Genomic DNA, 16,970 nt, shown 5'->3' on the forward strand with positions numbered 1-16,970 from the left:
TCAACAACGTCAGTTCAGTTCAGTTGCTCAGTCATGTCTGACTCTTTGTGAGCCCATGAACTATAGCACGCAAGGCCTCCTTGTCCATCACCAACTCCCGGAGTCCACACATACCCATGTCCATTGAGTTGGGGATGCCATCCAACCATCTCATCCTCTGTCATCCCCTTCTCTTCCTGTCCTCCATCTTTTTTGCAAAATCAGGGTCTTTTCAAATGAGTCAGCTCTTCGCATCAGGTGGCCAAAGTATTGGAGTTTCAGCTTCAGCATCAGTCCTTCCAGTGAACATTTGGGACTGATTTCCTTTCGATGGGCTGGGTGGAACTCCTTGTAGCCCAAGGGACACTCAAGAGTCTTCTCCAACACCACAGTTCAAAAGCATCAATTCTTCAGGGCTCAGCTTTCTTTATAGTCCAACTTTCCCATCCATACATGACCACTGGAAAAACCATAACCTTGACTACACAGACCTTTGTTGACAAAGTAAAGTCTCTGCTTTTCAATATGCTGTCTATATTGGTCTCAACTTTCCTTTTAAGATGTAAGTGTCTTTTAATTTCATGGCTGCAGTCACCATCTGCAGTGATTTTTGGAGCCAGAAACTGACATCAACCAGTGTCTTCAATGTTTCCCCATCTATTGGCCGTGAAGTGATGGGACCAGATGCCATTATCTTAGTTTTCTAAATGTTGAGTTTTAAGCCAACGTTTTACTCTCCTCTTTCTTTTTTTTTATTTTTTTTTATTTTTATTTTTTTAATTTATTTATTTATTTTTAATTTTTACTTTACAATTCTGTATTGGTTTTGGCATAGATTGACATGAATCCACCACAGGTGTACATGCGTTCCCAAACATGAACCCCCCTCCCACCCCCCTCCCCACAACATCTCTCTGGGTCATCCCCGCGTGTCAGCCCCAAGCGTGTCATATCCTGCATCAGACATAGACTGGCATTTCGATTCTTACATGATATTATACATGTTTCAATGCCATTCTCCCAAATCATCCCACCCTCTCCCTCTCCCTCTGAGTCCAAAAGTCCGCTATACACATCTGTGTCTTTTTTGCTGTCCTGCATACAGGGTCATCATTGCCATCTTCCTAAATTCCATATATATGTGTTAGTATACTGTATTGGTGTTTTTCTTTCTGGCTCACTTCACTCTGTATAATCGGCTCCAGTTTCATCCATCTCATCAGAACTGATTCAAATTATTCTTTTTAGTGGCTGAGTAATACTCCATTGTGTATATGTACCACAGCTTTCTTATCCATTCATCTACTGATGGACATCTAGGTTGTTTCCATGTCCTGGCTATTATAAACAGTGCTGCAATGAACATTGGGGTACATGTGTCTCTTTCAATTCTGGTTTCCTCTGTGTGTATGCCCAGCAGTGGGATTGCTGGGTCATAAGGCATTTCTATTTGCAATTTTTTAAGGAATCTCCACACTGTTCTCCATAGTGGCTGTACTAGTTTGCATTCCCACCAACAGTGTAGGAGGGTTTCCTTCTCTCCACATCCTCTCCAGCATTTATTGCTTGCAGATTTTTGGATCGCAGACATTCTGACTGGTGTGAAGTGGTACCTCATTGTGGTTTTGATTTGCATTTCTCTAATAATGAGTGATGTTGAGCATCTTTTCATGTGTTTGTTAGCCATCCGTATGTCTTCTTTGAGAAATGTCTATTTAGTTCTTTGGCCCATTTTTTGATTGGGTCGTTTATTTTTCTGGAATTGAGCTGCGGGAGTTGCTTGTATATTTTTGAGATTAGTTGTTTTTCAGTTGCTTCATTTGCTATTAAAGCAGGAGTGGCAATACTCATATCCGATAAAATAGACTTTAAAACAAAGGCTGTGAAAAGAGACAAAGAAGGCCACTACATAATGATCAAAGGATCAATCCAAGAAGAAGATATAACAATTATAAATATATATGCACCCAATATAGGAGCACCGCAATATGTAGGACAAATGCTAACAAGTATGAAAGGGGAAATTAACAACAACACAATAATAGTGGGAGACTTTAATACCCCACTCACACATATGGACAGATCAACTAAACAGAAAATTAACAAAGAAACGCAAACTTTAAATGATACATTAGACCAGTTAGACCTAATTGATATCTACAGGACATTTCACCCCTAAACAATGAATTTCACCTTTTTCTCAAGTGCTCATGGAACCTTCTCCAGGATAGATCACATCCTGGGCCATAAATATAACCTTGATAAATTCAAAAAAATCGAAATCATTCCAAGCATCTTTTCTGACCATAATGCACTAAGATTAGATCTCAATTACAGGAGGAAACCTATTAAAAATTCCAACATATGGAGGCTGAACAACACGCTTCTGAATAACCAACAAATCACAGAAGAAATCAAAAAAGAAATCAAAATATGCATACAAACGAATGAAAATGAAAACACAACAACCCAAAACCTGTGGGACACTATAAAAGCAGTGCTAAGAGGAAAGTTCATAGCAATACAGGCATACCTCAAGAAACAAGAAAAAAGTCAAATAAATAACCTAACTCTACACCTAAAGCAACTAGAAAAGGAAGAATTAGAGAACCCCAGAGTTAGCAGAAGGAAAGAAATCTTAAAAATTAGGGCAGAAATAAATGCAAAAGAAACAAAAGAGACCATAGCAAAAATCAACAAAGCCAAAAGCTGGTTCTTTGAAAGGATAAATAAAATTGACAGACCATTAGCCAGACTCATCAAGAAGCAAAGAGAGAAAAATCAAATCAATAAAATTAGAAATGAAAATGGAGAGATCACAACAGACAACACAGAAATACAAAGGATCATAAGAGACTACTATCAGCAATTATATGCCAATAAAATGGACAACCTGGAAGAAATGGACAAATTCTTAGAAAAATACAATTTTCCAAAACTGAACCAGGAAGAAATAGACAATCTTAACAGACCCATCACAAGCACGGAAATTGAAACTGTAATCAGAAATCTTCCAGCAAACAAAAGCCCAGGTCCAGACGGCTTCACAGCTGAATTCTACCAAAAATTTAGAGAAGAGTTAACACCTATCCTACTCAAACTCTTCCAGAAAATTGCAGAGGAAGGGAAACTTCCAAACTCATTCTACGAGGCCACCATCACCCTAATACCAAAACCTGACAAAGATACTACAAAAAAGGAAAACTATAGGCCAATATCACTGATGAACATAGATGCAAAAATCCTCAACAAAATTCTAGCAATCAGAATCCAACAACACATTAAAAAGATCGTACACCATGACCAAGTGGGCTTTATCCCAGGGATGCAAGGATTCTTCAACATCCGCAAATCAATCAATGTAATTCACCACATTAACAAATTGAAAAATAAAAACCATATGATTATCTCAATAGATGCAGAGAAGGCCTTTGACAAAATTCAACATCCATTTATGATAAAAACTCTCCAGAAAGCAGGAATAGAAGGAACATACCTCAATATAATAAAAGCTATATATGACAAACCCACAGCAAACATTATCCTCAATGGTGAAAAACTGAAAGCATTTCCCCTTAAGTCAGGAACAAGGCAAGGGTGCCCACTTTCACCACTACTATTCAACATAGTTCTGGAAGTTTTAGCCACAGCAATCAGAGCAGAAAAAGAAATAAAAGGAATCCAAATTGGAAAAGAAGAAGTAAAACTCTCACTGTTTGCAGATGACATGATCCTCTACATAGAAAACACTAAAGACTCTACCAGAAAATTACTAGAGCTAATTAATGAATATAGTAAAGTTGCAGGATATAAAATCAACACACAGAAATCCCTTGCATTCCTATACACTAATAATGAGAAAGTAGAAAAAGAAATTAAGGAAACAATTCCATTCACCATTGCAACAAAAAGAATAAAATACTTAGGAATATATCTACCTAAAGAAACTAAAGACCTATATACAGAAAACTATAAAACACTGATGAAAGAAATCAAAGAGGACACTAATAGATGGAGAAATATACCATGCTCATGGATCGGAAGAATCAATATAGTGAAAATGAGTATATTACCCAAAGCAATTTAAAAATTCAATGCAATCCCTATCAAGATACCGGCGATATTTTTCACAGAACTAGAACAAATAATTTCAAGATTTGTATGGAAATACAAAAAACCACGAATAGCCAAAGCAATCTTGAGAAAGAAGAATGGAACTGGAGGAATCAATTTGCCTGACTTCAGGCTCTACTACAAAGCCACAGTCATCAAGACAGTATGGTATTGGCACAAAGACAGACATATAGATCAATGGAACAAAATAGAAAGCCCAGAGATAAATCCACATACATATGGACACCTTATCTTTGACAAAGGAGGCAAGAATATACAATGGAGTAAAGACAATCTCTTTAACAAGTGGTGCTGGGAAAACTGGTCAACCACTTGTAAAAGAATGAAACTAGATCACTTTCTAACACCGCACACAAAGATAAACTCAAAATGGATTAAAGATCTAAATGTAAGACCAGAAACTATAAAACTCTTAGAGGAGAACATAGGCAAAACACTCTCCGACATAAACCACAGCAGGATCCTCTATGATCCACCTCCCAGAATTCTGGAAATAAAAGCAAAAATAAACAAATGGGATCTAATTAAAATTAAAAGCTTCTGCACAACAAAGGAAAACATAAGCAAAGTGAAAAGACAGCCTTCCGAATGGGAGAAAATAATAGCAAATGAAGCAACTGACAAACAACTAATCTCCTCTTTCACATTCATCAAGATGTTCTTTTTCTTCTTCTTTTTTGCAATAGGGTGGTGTCATCTGCATATCTGAGGCTATGGATATTTCTCCTGGCAATCTTGATCCAACCTATGCTTCCTCCAGCCCAAGGTTTTCATGATGTACTCTGCATATAAGTTAAATAAGCAGGATGACAATATACAGCCTTGATGTACTCCTTTCCTATTTGAAACCAGTCTGTTGTTCCATGTCCAGTTCTAACTGTTGCTTCCTGACCTGTGTACAGGTTTCTCAAGAGGCAGGTCAGGTGATCTGGTATTCCCATCTCTTTAAGAAATTTCCACATTTTATTGTGATCCATACAGTCAAATGCTTTGGCATAGTTAGTAAAGCAGAAGTAGGTGTTTTTCTGGAATTCTCTTGCTTTTTTGATAATCCACCAGATGTTGGCAATACGATCTCTGGTTCCTCTGCCTTTTCTAAAACCAGCTTGATAATCTGGAAGTTCATGGTTCACGTATTGCTGAAGCCTGGCTTGGAGAATTTTAAGCATTACTTTACTGGCGTTTGAGATGAGTGCCATTGTGCTGTACTTTGAGCATTATTTGGCACTGCTTTTATTTGGGATTGGAATAGAATTGACCTTTTCCAGGCCTGTGGCCACTGCTAGGTCTTCCAATTTTTCTGGCATATTGAGTACAACACTTTCACAGCATCATATTTCAGAATTTGAAATAGCTCAACTTGAGTTCCATGACCTTCACTAGCTTTGTAGTGATGCTTCCTAAGGCCCATTTGACTTCACATTCCAGAATGTCTGGCTCTAGATAAGTGATCACACCATCGTGATTATCTGGGTCTTGAATATCTTTTTTGTACAGTTCTTCTGTTATTTTTGTCACCTCTTCTTAATATCTTCTGCTTCTGTTAGGTCTATACCATTTCTGTCCTTTATTGAGCTCATCTTTGCATGAAATATTCCCTTGGTATCTCTAATTTTCTTGAAGAGATGTCTAGTCTTTCCCATTCTATTGTTTTCCTCTATTTCTTTGCACTGATCACTGAGGAAGGCTTTCTTGTCTCTCCTTGCTATGCTTTGGAACTCTGCATTCAAATGGGTATACTTTTCCTTTTCTCCTTTGCTTTTTGCTTCCCTTCTTTTCACAGCTATCTGTTAAGCCTCCTCAGACAGCCAGTTTGCTTTTTTGCATTTATCTTTCTTGGGAATGGTCTTGATCCCTGTCTCCTATACAATGTCATGAACCTCCATCCATAGTTCATCAGGCACTCTGTCTATTAGATCTAGTCCCTTAAATCTATTTCTCACTTCCACTGTATAGTGCTAAGGGATTTGATTTAGGTCATACTTGAATAGTTTAGTGTTTTTCTCCACTTTATTAAATTTCAGTCTGAATTAGGCTATAAGGAGTTCATAATCTGAGCCACCATCAGGTCCCAGTCTCATTTTTGCTGACTGTATAGAGCTTCTCAATCTTTGGCTGCAAAGAATATAATCAATCTGATTTCAGTGTTGACCATCTGGTGATGTCCATGTGTAGAGTCTTCTCTTGTGTTGTCGGAAGAGGGTGTTTGCTATGGCAAGTGCGTTCTCGGCAGAACTCTATTAGTCTTTGCCCTGCTTCATTCTGTACTCCAAGGCCAAGTTTGCTTGTTACTCCTGGGGTTTCTTGACTCCAACTTTTTCATTCCAGTCCCTATAATGAAAACGACACCTTTTTTGGGTGTTTTCTAGAAGGTCTTGTAGGTCTTCATAGAACTATTCAGCTTTGGCTTATATAGTGTTACTGATGGTGGCATAGACTTGGATTACCGTGATTATTGAATGGTTTGCCATGGAAACAAACAGAGGTCATACTGGCATTTTTGAGATTGCATCCAAGTACTGCATTTCAGATTCTTTTGTTGACTATGATGTCTACTCCATTTCTTCTAAGGGATTCATGCCCACAGTTGTAGATATAATGGTCATCTAAGTTAAACACACCCATTCCAGTCCATCTAAGTTCGCTGATTCTTAGAATGTCTATGTTCACTCTTGTCATCTCCTGTTTGACCTCTTCCAATTTGCCTTCATTCATGGCCCTAACAATCCAGGTTCCTATGTAATATTGCTCTCTACAGCATTGAATCTTGCTTCTGTCACCAGTCCCACCCACAACTGGGTGTTTTCTTTGCTTTGGCTCCATCCCTTCATTCTTTCAGGAGTTATTTCTCCATTGATCTCCAGTAGCATATTGGGTGCCTACCACCTGGAAAGTTCATCTTCAGTGTCCTATCTTTTTGTCTTATCATACTGTTCATGGGGTTCTCAAGGCAAGAATACTAAAGTGGTTTGCTATTCCCTTCTCCAGTAGACCACATTCTGTCTGACCACTCCACCATGAGCCGTCCATCTTGGGTGACCCCACAAGGCATGGCTTAGTTTCATTGATTTAGACAAGGCTGTGGTCCGTGTGACAGATTAGCTAGTTGTCTATGAATGTGGTTTCAGTTTGTCTGCCCTCCGATGCCCTCTCTCAGGGCCTACCATCTTACTTGGGTTTCTCTTACCTTGGATGTGGGATATCTCTTCATGGCTGCTCCAGCCAAGTGCAGCTGCTGCTCCTTACCTTGGAAGTAAGGTAGCTCTTCTCAGCTGCTGCTCCTGATTTGGACTTGGGGTAGTTCATCTCCACCATGCATCTGCGCTCCCGTTACAGCTACCATGCATCTGCACTACCATCGCAGCTGTGGCGAGCAATAATTCAACAACTTATTGTTCCTCATATTATTTCTGTTATTGTGACAGAATAGTATGTATGTTAACAGGTACAAGCAAGACAATAATTAAAACTAATGTTCTGAAGTAAGACTTTTAGTGGCTAGGAAAAGAGGTTCACACATAACATAGAAGTTTAATTCAAATCCTGCTGTCTTAAATCTTGAACTGAAAGCATAAGACTCTACAAACTAATTATACTCCATTCTATTTTAATTTTTAAGGTAAATGTGTACTTCCTCCTCTGACCACTGTAAAGCCTAGAAGGAATGCAACTTGATAACAGGGACTCTTCTGAGGTCTAACATCTAGCTTCTAAATACACTTTTCATCAGAAGATCTTAAAGAGATGGCTGATTTCAGGACTGAGTAAAGAAATGCTCAAAATAATCTTGGGAATCTTGAAGGACCAGAAAGCTGAGGGACTTCAAAGACCAAAGGGGACTGGACAGAAAATTTAGGAATCCAAACAAAAAAGCCAAACATCTACTAGTTTGTTGGGCAGAATGATGTTTCTGCTTCTCAACACACTGTTTATGTTTCCCAAAGCTTTCCTGCCAAGAAGTTAACGTCTTCTGATTTCATGGCTGCAGGCAACATCCACTGTGGTTTTAGAAGTTAAGATGAAGAAATCTGTCACTTCTTCCACCTTTTCTCCTGCTATTTGCCATGAAGGATGGGGCTGGATCCCATGATGTTAGTTTTTAAATATTTAAATTTAAGCTCTTGGATTGCAAGGAGATCCAACCAGTCTATTCTGAAGGAGATCAGCCCTGGGATTTCTTTGGAAGGAATGATGCTAAAGCTGAAACTCCAGTTCTTTGGCCACCTCATGAGAAGAGTTGACTCATTGGAAAAGACTCTGATGCTGGGAGGGATTGAGGGCAGAGGAAGAGGGGACGACAGAGGATGAGATGGCAGGATGGCATCACTGACTCAATGGACGTGAGTCTGAGTGAACTCCGGGAGTTGGGGATGGACAGGGAGGCCTAGCGTGCTGGACTCATAGGGTCACAAAGAGTCGGACACGACTGAGGAACTGAACTGAACTGAGTATCTAAATTTGCCCTACTGACTATAAATATCAAAATTAATGGTAAAAGATTTTCTGGTCTCCTCGACACTGGATTTGATATTACTATTGTTTCCAAAACTTTATGGCCCAAATCCTGGCCTGTATAAAAAATTTCTTGTGAAATTCCAGGTATTTCTCAAACCAAAGTACAAGAGTTTTATCAGAGCACTCAAATTTATCCATGTGAGGGACCAGAAGGCCAACCTGCAACATTAAAATCTTATGTGATAGATACAGCATTTAATCTAATAAGAAGGGACTTTCTTATGCAATGGCAAACTCAGATATACATTCCACATTTTTCCTAGGGGCCACTGCTCATTTAAAAAGCAATACAATTATTAAAATAACTTGTAAGAATGACGAGGCTATTTGGACAGAGCAGTGGCCCCTCACGAAACAGAAATTACAGGTGGCTATGAAACTTATTGACTATGCCAAAGCCTTTGACTGTGGATCACCATAAACTGTGGAAAATTCTAAAAGAGATAGGAATACCAGAGCACCTGACCTGCTTCTTTAGAAACCTATATGCAGGTCAGGAAGCAACAGTTAGAACTGGACATGGAACAACAGAATGATTCCAAATAGGAAAAGGAGTACATCAAGGCTGTATATTGTCACCCTGCTTATTTAACTTAGATGCAGAGTACAACATGAGAAACGCTGGGCTGGAAGAAGCACAAGCTGGAATCAAGATTGCCAGGAGAAATATCAATAACCTCAGATATGCAGATGATACCACCCTTATGGCAGAAAGCGAAGAGGAATTAAAAAGCCTCTTGATGAAAATGAAAGACAATGAAAAAGTTGGCTTAAAGCTCAACATTCATAAAACGAAGATCATGGCATCTGGTCCCATCACTTCATGGGAAATAAATGGGGAAACAGTGGAAACAGTGTCAGATTTTATTTTGAGGGGGCTCCAAAATCACTGCAGATGGTAATCACTGCAGCCATGAAATTAAAAGACGCTTACTCCTTAGAAGAAAAGTTATGACCAATCTAGGTCACATATTGAAAAGCAGAGACATTATCTTGCCAACAAAGGTCCGTCTAGTCAAGGCTATGGTTTTTCCAGTAGTCATGTATGGATGTGAGAGTTGGACTGTGAAGAAAGCTGAGCATTGAAGAATTGATGCTTTTGAACTGTGGTGTTGGAGAAGACTGTTGAGAGCCCCTTGGACTGCAAGGAGATCCAATCAGTCCATTCTAAAGGAAATCAGTCTTGGGTGTTCATTGGAAGCACTCATGCTGAAGCTGAAACTCCAATACTTTGGCCACCTCATGTGAACAGTTGACTTATTGGAAAAGACCCTGATGCTGGGAGGGATTGGAGGCAGGAGGAGAAGGGGACGACAGAGGATGAGATGGTTGGATGGCATCAATGACTCAATAGACATGAGTTTGGGTGAACTCTGGAAGTTGGTGATGGACAGGGAGGCCTGGCGTGCTGCTATTCATGGAGTCGCAAAGAATCGGACACGACTGAGCGACTGAACTGAACTGAATTGAAGCTGGCCCAATGTGTCCAAATGTTAATAGTCAACATCTAAATTGTCACTGTGATAGACTGCTAGGGCACCAAGTCAACATTCTGAGCACTGAGAAAGAAAAATAATCATCAATATTTATGCTATGTTTGCTTCTATTAAGCATAGGTTATGTAACTACAAATGGTTCCAGGGAAACAAGCTAGACTGTCCCTTCTGGGAGTGATGAGAGAGTGATGGGGAGCAGCTATAATACAGATGAAGCCTCACTCACTGGCCTGCAGCTCACCTCCTGCTGTGAAGGTCCGGTTCCTAATAGACCAAGGACTGGTACTGGTCCTGACCCACTGTACTTGTATTGTGGACTCCTGCTCTAAACCCAATAGTGGGACATTCTGTAGAACAAACCACCCTGCTTCCGAACAAACAAATGGCATTAAAATTGGGAGAGGAACAGTTGTTTAGTCCTAAAGAGAACAACCAAGTGCAACATATGACTACATTCTCTCAATAAACTGTGAAAAGACATCTGCTTTTTGATAATCAGGGAAATTTGCACATGGACTGGATGTTAAGTGTTCCTTTTATTGGGAACAAAAGAGCATTTTTTTCATACCCTATAATTCTACCACAAATACTCATTATGTACATTTTGTGAAATGTTCATCTTGTCCCTAAAATATTTCAGGAAAAATGAATAAGGAGTAAAAGAGAGAATGAAATGATGGTCTGTCCTGATTTAAAAAGAGATAGGTGCTATGCTATGCATAGCTGCTATGGATTGAATTGTGTCCACCCTTGACTCCCATTGTGATGATATTAAGAAATAGGGCCTTTGGGAGGTACCCAATTTGACATGGGATTTTGATGGTGGTCCCTCATAATGGGATTAGCTTCTCTCTCTTTCTCTCGTATTATTTTGGGTACTGTTCCTTCCCCCTGTGGATCCAAATTTTCACTTCTTTTTAAATTCCTTCTGACTTGAGACCTTTTATAAAAGGTCTGCTGGTGGTGATGCAGTCTTGTAGTTGTTTTATGTCTTAGAAAGTATTTTGTCTTGTTTTTGATATGTATTTTTCTTGGGTATAGAATTCTGAGTCAATTATATTTCTTGCAGCATTTAATATGTGGTGCCAGTGTCCTCTGGCTAACATTGTTCCATTTGCCTAATCTGCTGTCATCCCCATTTTTGTTCTTCTGTGTCTGATTTTCCTTCTGGTTACATTTCTTTTGTTGATTGTCTTAAAACATGAATTATGATGTGCCTTTGTATACTTGTCATATTTCTTGTCCTTGAATTAATTGAGCTTCTGTGTTAATGGGTTTAAAGCTTTCATTATCCCTGGGAATTTTTCAGCCAATAATTATGATGTTCTTTGCTCTATTCTCCTGCTGATCACTTCCTGTGGGATTCCATTTACATATATTTTAGCACTCTTAAAGTTACTTCAAATCTCTCTGATGCACAATTATTTTTTTTCCACAGTCTTTGCATTTCTATTGTACATGTCTGTATTTAACATACTCAGTAATCTTCAGGTTCATGAATATAAGCATTATTGATATAGTAAACATTATAATGTCCTTCCCTGCTAATTATGTAGTAAATATTTAACTTGTGTTTTTACTAATTGATTTTTCCCTCATTGTGGATATTTTCTTTCCTCTTTACACATCTGGATTTTTTATATTAAAATTTATTATTTACCTTAATCAGAGGATAATTACCTTACACTATTGAGATAAAATTAGGACAAATACTTTCACAATTTATATGGAAATTTTAAATCGGATTGTGGATGTGGTCACTTTACCTTTGGATGCTGGATATTTTTAAATTTTTATAAATTAGCCCTTTCACTCTTCGCAAACACTGTTAATTTCTTGCAAACAATTGCATTTTTTGAAGGCTTGCTGTAAACTTTTTAAGCTTAGATGAAATCAGCTTTTAGACCAGGTTTACTATTGCCCTCTAGGAAGGCAATATTGTTTTCAGGGCCCTATTGATCTCATGGGAATTATGAGTAATTTGGGGGGCAATCCTAAGATGGTGGAGGAATAGGACAGGGAGACCACTTTCTCCCCAACAAATTCATCAAAAGAACATTTGAACGCTGATTACATGCCACAAAACAACTTCTGAATGCAGGCAGAAGACATCAGGCACCCAGAAAAGCAGCCCACTGTCTTGGAAAGGAGGTAGGAAAAAATGTAAAAGATAAAATAGAGAGACAAAAGAAGTAGGGACATTGATCCATCCCTGGAAGGGAGTTTTAAAAAAGAGGGAAGTTTCCAAACAGCAGGAAACACTCTCACTGGGGAGTCTGTTGCGAGTCTTGGAAACTTAGAGGGCAACATAACTGGGAGGAAAAATAAATAAATAATCTAAACCCACAGATTACATGCCCAATGGTAACTCCCAATGAAGAAGCAGCACAGACACCTGCATCTGCCACTAGCAAGAGGGCACTGGGCAGGGAGGCAAGGGCTGCATTGCTTAAAGTAAGGACTGTGCCTGAATGCCCCGAGGGAAATCTGAGGGAACTAACTTGAGATAGCAAACCAGACCCTGGGATAGCTACCCCAGTGAAAAGCCCTAAACTAAGACACCACCAGGCCTGCTCACAGAACAAAGGACTGAGCAGAGCTAGCCAGCTGTGGACTGGCCCATGCCCTACCAAAGACAGGGAGGTGAGGGCAGCCAGAGCTGGAAGGAGGCAACCAAGGCCCCAGAGAGGCATCATCTACCAAATTGCAAGCAGGCTTCATTGCTAACCAAGACTTCTTGGGATTCTGAATGGTCAACATCTGCCTGAGAAGCTGCGCCAGTTGTACACCCAGAAAAATGAGCAGCATGGACGGGAGAGGCAATAAGTCACAGGGAACCGTTCTCCAAACACCTGGTCACCTGAGCGGCTCTTACCTGGGAAAGGTGCAAAATGCAGGCCCAACCGAGTCTGCGCCTTTGAGGAGTACCCGAATATGTGAACTTGAGTGGCTTAGATCTGGGAAGTGCATGTAAACCAGGGCACGCCTCAGACAGTTCCTGGCAGAGCAACCTACAGCCTGAGCAGTGTAGACTGGGAAAGCACACAGGCCGTGAGTGGGGGCAAACCCAGTGTACCCAAGACACTGGGAGCACTCCCCACACAGGCCAGTGATATTTGTTTGCACTGCTCCTCCCTCCCCACAGCACGACTGAACAAGTGAGCCTAAAAAATTGTCCACCACCACCCCCTTGGGTCAGGGCAGAAATTAGACACTGAAGAGACCAGTAAACAGAAGAAGCTAAAACAGAGGGAATGACCCTGAAAGTGACAGGTGCAATAGATTAAAACCCTGCAGTTAGCACCGACTACCTAGGGAGGAGACTATAGATCCTGAGAAGTATAAGCTGGATGAAGGAACTATCTGAAAGCGAACTGACCCCACACTGTTCACAACACCAGAGAAAGTCCTAGATATATATATATATATATATTTTACTATTTTCATTCTTTAAATTTATTATTATTTTTTTAATTTTTAATTCTTGTACTACTCCTTTAATTTTCATTTTTATAACCTACTATTACCTTGAAAAAAAAAGACCCTATTTCTTAAAGCAAACTTCATATATATATATATATATATATAATTTTTGTGACTTTGTTTTTTCCCTTAAATATTGTATTTTTGAGAATGCAACTTCTCCTCTAGATATTCAATTTTTGCTTTTTAGTATTTGTTATCAATTTTGTAGCTTTAAGAACCCAATCTTCAGTAACCATTTTTACTTGGGAGAGAGATCACTGGCCTGATTGCCCTCTCCCAATTTGGATCTCCTTTTTCTCCACCAGGTCGCCTCTATCTCCCCCATCCCCTTTTCTTCTCTACACGACTCTGTGAATTTCTTTGTGTGTTCCAGATTGTGGAGAACACTTAGGGAGCTTATTACTGAGTGGATCGGTCTCCTCTCCTTTTGATTCCCCCCTTTATCACCGTGGCAACCCCTGTCTCCTTCCTCCCTCTTCTCTTCTCTGTGTAACTCTGTGAACATTTCTGAGGGATCCAGTCTGTGGAAAGCACATCAGTTGGGTTCAGTTCAGACTCTCAGTCATGTCCGACTCTTTCTGACCCCATGAATTGCAGCACGCCCGGCCTCCCTGACCATCACCAACTCTCGGAGTTCATTCAAACCCACGTCCATCGAGTCGGTGATGCCATCCAACCATCTCATCCTCTGTCGTCCCCTTCTCCTCCTGCCCCCAATCCCTCCCAGCATCAGAGTCTTTTCTAATGAGTCAACTCTTCACATGAGGTGGCCAAACTACTGGAGTTTCAGCTTTAGTATCATTCCTTCCAAAGAAATCCCAGGGCTGATCTCCTTTAGAATGGACTGGTTGGATCTCCTTGCAGTCCAAGGGACTCTCAAGAGTCTTCTCCAACACCACAGTTCAAAAGCATCAATTCTTCGGTGCTCAGCTTTCTTCACACTCCAACTCTCACATTCATACATGACCACTGGAAAAACCATAGCCTTGACTAGACAGACCTTTGATGGCAAAGTAATGTCTCTGCTTTTGAATATGCTGTCTAGGTTGGTCATAAGTTTTCTTCCAAGAAGTAAGTGTCTTTTAATTTAATGGCTGCAATCACCATCTGCAGTGATTTTGGAGCTGAAACAAATAAAGTCTGACACTGTTTCCACTGTTTCCCCATCTATTTCCCATGAAGTGATGGGACCGGATGCCATGATCTTCGTTTTATGAATGTTGCGCTTTAGGCCAACTTTTTCATTCTCCTCTTTCACTTTCATCAAGAAGCTTCTTTTTACTCTCTCTTCACTTTCTGCCATAAGGGTGGTGTCATCTACATATCTGGGGTTATTGATATTTCTCCCAGCAATCTTGATTACAGCTTGTGTTTCTTCCAGTCCAGCGTTTCTCATGATGTACTCCATATATAAGTTAAATAAGCAGGGTGACAATATACACCCTTGACTTACTCCTTTTTTAGGCAAGTGATTACTGGCTAGCTTGCTCTCTCCCCTTTAGATTCCCCTTCTTTTCCTCCTCGTCGCCTCTATCTCCATCCTCCCCCTTCTATTCTCCATGTAACTCTGTGAACCTCTCTGGGTGTCCCTCACTGTGGAGAAATTTTTTCTTCTTTAATCTAGATGTTTTATCATTGGTGCTGTATAGATGGAGAAGTCTTGAGGCTACTATAAGAATAAGACTGAAAACCAGAGGCAGGAGGCTTAAGTCCAAATCCTGAGGAAAATAGAGAACTCCTGACTCCAGGGAACATTAATCGATAGGAGCTCATCAAATGCCTCCATACCTACACTTGAATCAAGTACAACCAAAGGGCCAAAAAGTTGCAGAGCAAGACATACCACACCTATTCTCCAGCAACAGGGGAACATAGCCCTGAGCTTCAATAGAAGGGCGGCCCAAAGTCACTCCTAACCCACTGACATCTCATAACTCATTACTGGACACTTCATTGCACTTCAGAGAGAAGAAATCCAGCTCCACCTACCAAAACACCAAAACAAGCTTCCCTAAGCCGGAAACCTTGACAAGCCTCCCATCCAACCCCACCCACAGCAAGGAAACTCCACAATAAAGAGAACTCCACAAACTGCCAGAATACAGAAAGGCAACCCCCAAACACAGCAATATAAAGAAGATGAAGAGGCAGAGAAATACCCAGCAGGTAAAGGAACAGGATAAATGTCCACCAAACCAAACAAAAGAGGAAGAGATGGGGAATCTACCTAATAAAGAATTCCAAATAATGATAATGAAAATGATCCAAAATTTTGAAAACAAAAAGGAATTACAGACAAATAGTCTGGAGACAAGGATTGAGAAGATGCAAGAAATAACAAAGAGTCAATATATAATGAATAATGCACTAAATGAGATCAAAAACACTCTGAAGGGAAGCAAGAGTAGAATAACAGAGGTAGAAGATAGGATAAGTGAGGTAGATGATAGAATTGTAGAAATCAGTGAAACAGAGTGGGAAAACAAAAAAAAAAAAAAGAATTAAAAGAAATGAGGACAATCTCAGAGACCTCTGGGACAATATTAAATGCTCTAACGTTCAAATCATAGGACTTCCAGAAGAAGAAGACAAAAAGAAAGACCATGAGAAAATAATTGAGACAATAGTTGAAAACTTCCCTAAATTGGGGAAGGCAATAATCACCCAAGTCCAAGAAACCCAGAGAGTCCCAAACAGGTTAAACCCAAGGCAAAACACCCAAAGACACATATTAATCAAATTAAGAAAGATCAAACACAAAGGACAAATATTAAAAGCAGCAAGGGAAAAACAACAAATAGCACACAAGGGGATTCCCACAAGGATAACAGCTGATCTTTCAATAGAAATTCTTCATTCCAGGAGGGAATGCCAAGGCATACTTAAAGTGATGAAAGGAAAAAAACCTACAGCCCAGATTACTGTACCCAGCAAGGATCTCATTCAAATATGAAGGGGAAATCAAAAGGTTTACAGACAAGCAAAAGCTGAGATAATTCAGCAGCACCAATCCAGCTTTCCAACAAATACTAAAGTATCATCTCTAGAGAGGAAACTGAGAAAGAGTGTATAATCTTGAACCCAAAATAATAAAGTAAATGGCAATGGGATCATACTTGTCAATAATGACCTTAAACGTTGATGGGTTTAATGCCTCAAACAAAAGACAAAGACTGGCTGAATGGATACAAAAACAAGACCCCTATATATGTTGTCTACAAGAGACCCACCTCGAAACAAGGGACACATTCAGACTGAAAGTGAAGGGCTGGAAAAAGATATCTCACACAAATAGAGACCAAAAGAAAGCAGGAGTAGCAATACTCATATCAGAAAAAAATAGACTTTAAAAAACAAAGG

This window comes from Oryx dammah, unplaced genomic scaffold, assembly GCF_014754425.2.
Source record: "Oryx dammah isolate SB20612 unplaced genomic scaffold, SCBI_Odam_1.1 HiC_scaffold_15, whole genome shotgun sequence".
In the NCBI taxonomy this organism is placed as follows: Eukaryota; Metazoa; Chordata; class Mammalia; order Artiodactyla; family Bovidae; genus Oryx; species Oryx dammah.